Raw genomic sequence first — 7,083 nt, 5'->3', positions numbered from 1 at the left:
ATAAGACCCTACACAGCATGTTGAAGAATGATTTCCCTGAGTATCGAAGTTTTTCGGGTTGCTTAAATACAAATACTTCATTATTTGTTTCTCCGTAAGAGAAAGGGAGACGAGTGCAAGGAAACCAGAAACATGCTCCTCCCCGTTGTATAAACGCGTCTGGCGCTTCAACGCGAGACGTCTTCACCCGGACGTGATTATGTCTTCCCTGCCGACGAAAATCACAGAACACGTTGCCTCGCCTCCCATCGTGTCAACCCGCGAGTTCTTCGCCCATTCACCGACGTGAACACAGAGAGAGAAAGAGAGAGAGAGAGAGAGAGACAGTGAAAGGAAAACGAAGAGAGAAAACACTCCCTCGAGGCTACCTCGACTCGTTTTCGCACGGCACGCGGCCAAGCTGGCAGCTTCTCACGTTCATCAGGACACCCTGTAGATCGTTGCGCGTGGTGAGTTTCGGCCACCGAGCGGCGCGATGCATTCCGATGCAAATAACTCTCGCCCCGGGGACACGAGTGCGGCGTAATCGTCGCAATTTCATGCTTCTCAGAAATGCGGATCTTGTGCTGCCCCGTCCGCCCCCGGTGCCTCTCTTTCTTTTCATCGGGAGAACGGTGTCGAAGGCTCTGGCACGAAACTTCCCTCGCCGCGTCGTCGATAAACTACCCCCGGTGTTATATGAAATCATGGTGTTCTCGCGCGTCGACAACATGTGTACAACGCCGGCCAAAAATTTCAAATCAGTCAGATTTTGAAAGAAACGGCGACAGATTTCCCGAAAGCTTTTTTTCCAAAATTTCCAAACACTTTCTTCGTAATATTCGTTTCTATTTTTTTTTTTTTTTGTAATAATACGTTTTACTTTGATAATAAAAATTAATCGGTTTTGCATTCGGTGAGTTTCAAATGGTATGCGATTGGTCTTAATTTAGGTTTCGAAAATTACTTCCAAAATTATCAATAATTGAGATTAGAAAATTATTTCCAAAATTGCCACTTTATATAAATTATATAAAAAAAAAAGAACTGTACGAGATATTCTGATATTAATATTTATTAATAATAATAAAAATCAATCAGTTTTGCATTCAACGAGTCTCAAATGGTATGCGGTTGGTTTTAATTTAGATTTCGAAAATTACTGCCAAAATTATCAATAATTGAGATTTGAAAATTATTTCAAAATTGCCAGTTTATATAAATTATATAAAAAAAAGAACTGTACGAGATATTCTGATATTAATATTTATTAATAATGATAAAAATTAATCAGTTTTGCATTCAATGAGTTTCAAATGGTATGCGATTGGTCTTAATTTAGGTTTCGAAAATTACTTCCAAAATTATCAATAATTGAGATTTGAAAATTATTTCCAAAATTGCCACTTTATATAAATTATATAAAAAAAAGAACTGTACGAGATATTCTGATATTAATATTTATTAATAATGATAAAAATTAATCAGTTTTGCATTCAATGTGGTTGGTCTTAATTTAGCTTTTAGAAAATTACTTCCAAAATTGCCATTTTATACAAATTATGTGAAAAAGAACTATACAAAATATCCTGTTCTCGAAGAAAACTATACAAAATATTCTGTTCTCGAAGGAACTGTAATATTGGCTTTAGATTGATTAACGTAGGAACTAATTAATTTCACTTAATTTTATTACTTTATAATTTCTCTGAAGAAAACGAAATCTGATGTAGAATAACTCAATAACATTCAATAATTTCGTCTAAAAAGCACGAGAGTGCTGGAAAAATTTTGACCAGGAGTGTACGAAGAAACAACGAGACGACAACTGTTGACACACGACGTTTATTTACGATAGTTTCTGGGGGCAAGATCTGCGCCTCTCGCAATAATCGATGAGTCGTAGCGCCGCGGGCCTGTTTGAATTCGGCGCCCTTTTTCTCGTGACCGGATCCCGAACGATCGCGATGATCGATAGTCGGGAGCGGTTGGTTTTAACACTTGGCGAGAGGGCTGTGTTTAAAGTTAATTTGAAGCCGGGTTTTGAGAGGAACGTTTGAGGTAGCGAGGTCCTTGTTTCAATGAGCACGTGGTGCTCGCACAATTGAATAAGTATCGAAATGTGTGTCTGGTCCAGAATTAAATGACGAGAAAAGAAACTAAAAAAAATTTCGGCACCTCCAGTCTACGTACTAATATTTGACATTGCGATTGTTTAATAAAATCACCGATTTCCAAAATTATCACAAAATTATTGTTTTGGAATGGAAGAAAATAAAATGGTCGAAGTGCTCACCTTTCCAGAAAATTTTAATACGTTAAAACGTTCGTGTTTTAATTCTAATTGTTGTAACATTTCGATAAAATCCAGAGGAATTACACTAAAAAGACTGAAACGTTCAGTTCTCAAAAGTTCTCGGTACTTCTAAAGCCTAAATATGACATTTGATAATGGATAAAAAAATGACGATAAAATCATTCTCAAAATCATCAACAGTTCAGAATTAAATGAAAAATGTGAAAAACACTCGCTTCTCATAAATCCCAGTACGTAATATTTAAATTTCGTGAATTAATGAAAATGATAGTAAAATTATTCGAAATGACGATTGAATTAAATAAAAAAAAAAAAAAAGAAACAGTTCGAAACATTCGATTCTCAAAATTCCCATACTTTGAAAACAACCCGAACTACGTGAAACGAAACAAAAAAGCAAACAATTTGGGAAACATTCAGTTGAACAAAGAAACTTTTTTCACTTGCCAAAATATAAAACATTTGCACGGCGAAACAAACAAATTCCAGTAAAAATTATACGAAATCAAAAGGCGCAGACCGTTCCAGCCGCGTTGTTTCGATCGTTCACACGTTACTCTCGGCTCGCATAAATTCGTGCGGTATCGATCCACGGTCTGGGAAAGAATTTCACGGAATTTCACGTGAGCGGTTCGCGTGCGTCCAACGGTTTCTGGAAACCGAAAACGTTGACTTATGGGATGTAAATTGCGCAATGGGCCAGTAGGAGGCTGGTAGTATCGCCTCGAGTTTCAGCTTGTCGGCAGGTGATCGTTTCTCGTGTCCTGTGATTAACCGCGTCTCGCAGGTTGCCCGTGAAGATGTCGAAATAAGGATCGAGATGACGGATGGCCGCTACGATTCCTTCTCCTTTTATTTCTTCCTCTTCTCCTTCATGCCGACCGACGGATTATATAATGCCTACTGGAGGACGATTTCGTTCGGTTCGACGATCGCGGTTGAATTAGATTAGATTCGATTCCGGAATTTTAGCATGAATGTCAAAGGTTGGTTTAGTTGTGTCTCAAAGAACGAATCTTTCACTATTTAGAAAATTCGATCGCGTCGAAGTTTTTAAGTATTTAGAGAACATTCGGATAATTCGCAAAGATCTGTAGAGAGTGAAGCTGTCATACTGCTCGGGGAGATGGATTAGAAATTTTTACCCACCGATTTTGACTGTGTTTTTAAATGACAATTGGTTGCATACACACAGGAAAGGTCAAATTAATATTTCATTAGTATTTTAGGTTTTAAAATTATTATATTTCGGTTTTAGAATTATTTGTCGTTATTGAACGTGCTTGAAGACGGAGTAGTAGTTTTACTTTGAAATATATATTGGCTTGTGGAAAAGCTATATATAAGATAGACTGGACTAATTAATTAATTGCTAAAAATAATTAGAATATCTATTGTTATTATACCATGAAATTGTTTCGAAATTTATCACGTCGAAAATTCATTTAAAATTCCACTGTAACATTAAGTAACAACGAAGCTGGAGCTCTGTCTCATTTGTCGTAACGTGTATTTTACTTCGAATCGAAGAGAAAATCTTGTCCAAAAGTTACAAAACAAAGTTTCGTACAAAGGGTACAGCTCGGTGAAAACTTAACGAACTTGCGCATTTTCCAAGAAGACTTCTTCGACCGACGATGAATCACAATGAAAAACTCCGCCAGAGAAAAGAAAACCGAAGAAAAGACTGTTCAAGAAGTACTCGTGGAATGGAAACACCAAAAAAAAAAAAGAAAAAGAAAAAACTGAGAAAAAGATCGATCAAAAGAGGACTCGAGTGGATTCAAAAAAAAAAAAAAAAAAAAAAAAAAGACAGAATTGGCGATGGCGTTAATTTTGATATGGCGTTGCTCGCATGCAGCGAGAAGTGTAACGTGTATCACTCGGAATCGAGGTAACACGACGACGACGTAACGAGAGAGCTTAAAATGCTAATGAACGATCGGTTGGATCGGCCACGTCGTTGATTCCTCGTCGACACGCTCGTCTCCCGTACTTTCACACGTTCGAATTTATCGAGATTTAATTCGCCGTACGATCCGGTGGGCCTACTACCGGTCGTCGTTTTCTCGATCTCTCAATGTCGCTGTCACGCTAAACGGTACACGATGAATTGAAGGCAGTCCTGAGATCGTGTACATATATTACATATACATGCTTTTTAAATAACGATTCGACGAAGTATCACGGTAAATATAATTAGCATTGATAACTAGGAACGGCCTTCTGCGAAAGGATCGTTTACCCGTGTCGAATAAATTAATAATGATTCGATGGCTAAATTATGGTGGGCTAAATTATTCGAGTTTAACATATGGGAAATTTGCACGACGTTTTATAGATTCGAGGAATTCGGAAGATTCATTTGCCGCGTCAATTAAAACGAGAGAAACAATTCTGATTCTGCTTTGAAAATTCTGGTATTGGTTTTTTTCTCGAACGAATTATTCGCCATTTATTCATTCGTTGCAAGATGATGGTTTAAACAATTGTGAATTCCAATTATGACACTCAACGCACTCTTGTTTACTACGTAGAAGAGCAAAGTAAATAAAATATCTAACTTAAAACTTTCTTTTAAATTTTTACTTAATTTTTAATTTCGTCTGCTTTTATTTTCTTCTGCTACAGATCTCTATATTTTACAGCCAATGTATCCCTCTGTAAGCAGAATTTCGTACAATATTTAAAAAAAGGAAAATAGTTATTCAGTTTCAAATGTGGGAGTTAATAGTGATTACAAACAAATTTGCTATTTTTTAACGATAAATTCAGGAAACACAGTGGTAAGCTGTAAGGAAAGAATGTTATTGTGCTGATGCGTAACTCTCAACAGAACAGAGTGTTAATTGATGAATTTTTGCAGAGAACACGAAACACCAAATTTCATAAATACAGTTGTTACTGTATTCTAACATATTCAACATATGTACGTTCTATTTGAAAATAAAAATAATACATACATATTTGCTTCTTTGTATAATCTAGTAATGGCACAAGTATTTGCAAATTTAAATAAATACACCTTCTACAAATTTTAAATAGATACAAAGTAAACTAGCTTCTTTTGTAACAAGTACAAAATACAAAATAAATATAGAATACAAAATGAATACAAAATACAAAATAAATACAGAATACAAAATAAACATAGAATACAAAAATAAATACAGAATACAAAATAAATACGGAATATAAAATAAATATAGAATACAAAATAAATAAATACAAGATACGAAATAAATACAGAATACAAAATAAATACGAGATACAAAATAAATACAAGATACAAAATAAACACAAAATACAAAATAAATACAAGATACAAAATAAATACAGAATACAAAATACAAAATAAATACAAGATACACAATAAATACAAGACACAAAATAAATACAAAATACAAAACAAAAATAAAATACAGAGTACAAAATAAATACAAAATACAAAATAAATACAAGATACAAAATAAAAACAGGATACAAAATAAACACAAAATACAAAATAAATACAAGCTACAAAATAAATACAAGATATGCAATAAATACAGAATACAAAATACAAGATACACAGAATACAAAATAAATACAAGATACACAATAAATACAAACTAAATACAAAATACAAAACAAAAATAAAATACAGAGTACAAAATAAATACAAAATACAAAATAAATACAAGATACAAAATAAAAACAGGATACAAAATAAACACAAAATACAAAATAAATACAGAATACAAAATACAAAATAAATACAAGATACAAAATAAATGCAAGATATACAATAAATACAGAATACAAAATACAAAATAAATACAAGATACACAATAAATACAAGATACAAAATAAATACAAAATACAAAACAAAAATAAAATACAAAATAAATACAGAGTACAAAATGAATACAAAATACAAAATAAATACAAAATACAAAATGAATACAGAGTACAAAATAAATGCAAAATACAAAATAAAAACAAAATATAAAATAAATACAAAGTACAAAATAAATACAAAATACAAAGTAAAAACAAAATACAAAAATAAATGCAGAATACAAAATAAATATAAAATGTAAAATACAAAATAAACACACAATACAAGTAAAATTAGAAGATAGTATTTCCCGGCACGAAACAAACGTCGCTTTGCACTCACTCTGTCGCTCTGTTCTCTGCTCGAAAGAAACTCGAAGGAAATTCGACTTGATAATAATTTGTAAAATTATTTCTTCCCTTAAACTACCCGATCATAAGACGCATCGAACGAGGGTGAAACTAAAGAGGGTGTCTGATTGCAGGGTGGTCGGCGCAGTGGTGGTCGGGGCGGCCGTCTGCGGTCGTATTCCCGGCTTGGCGAAGAGTCAACGGGAGCAGTGCAGGAAAGCGCCGCACGCGATGCCCGCGGTGGGCGAGGGCGCGGAGCTTGGACTTCGCGAGTGCCGGCATCAGTTCAGACATCACCGCTGGAACTGTTCCCACGTGGCGAACGATCAGGTCTTCGGCCACGTGGTCGTAGTAGGTAAGGATTGTCCTGTCACCGCGGCCAGCCCGCTATTTATTACACAAGGGGGCGAAGGGAGGCAGGCATCGCGCGTTTCATACCGCTTTCAGGCTCTAAAAGGGCCTGCGAGTGGTAATGGATGCGAAACGTCTTTCGGTATTTCGAGCGCGGTGCCGCCTTCCTCCGCACGCTGCATGCCATGAATTTTACTTCGCGCACATGCACGTGCACGTGTATCGCGGACGTAGTATCTCTTTTGATCAGTTTTTCTTTTTTTTTT

The sequence above is a fragment of the Frieseomelitta varia genome, unplaced genomic scaffold, assembly GCF_011392965.1.
Source record: "Frieseomelitta varia isolate USP_RPSP 00005682 unplaced genomic scaffold, Fvar_1.2 scaffold_372, whole genome shotgun sequence".
NCBI lineage: Eukaryota > Metazoa > Arthropoda > Insecta > Hymenoptera > Apidae > Frieseomelitta > Frieseomelitta varia.
The sequence above is the reverse complement of the archived record's forward strand: the minus strand, read 5'-3'. Positions refer to the sequence as shown.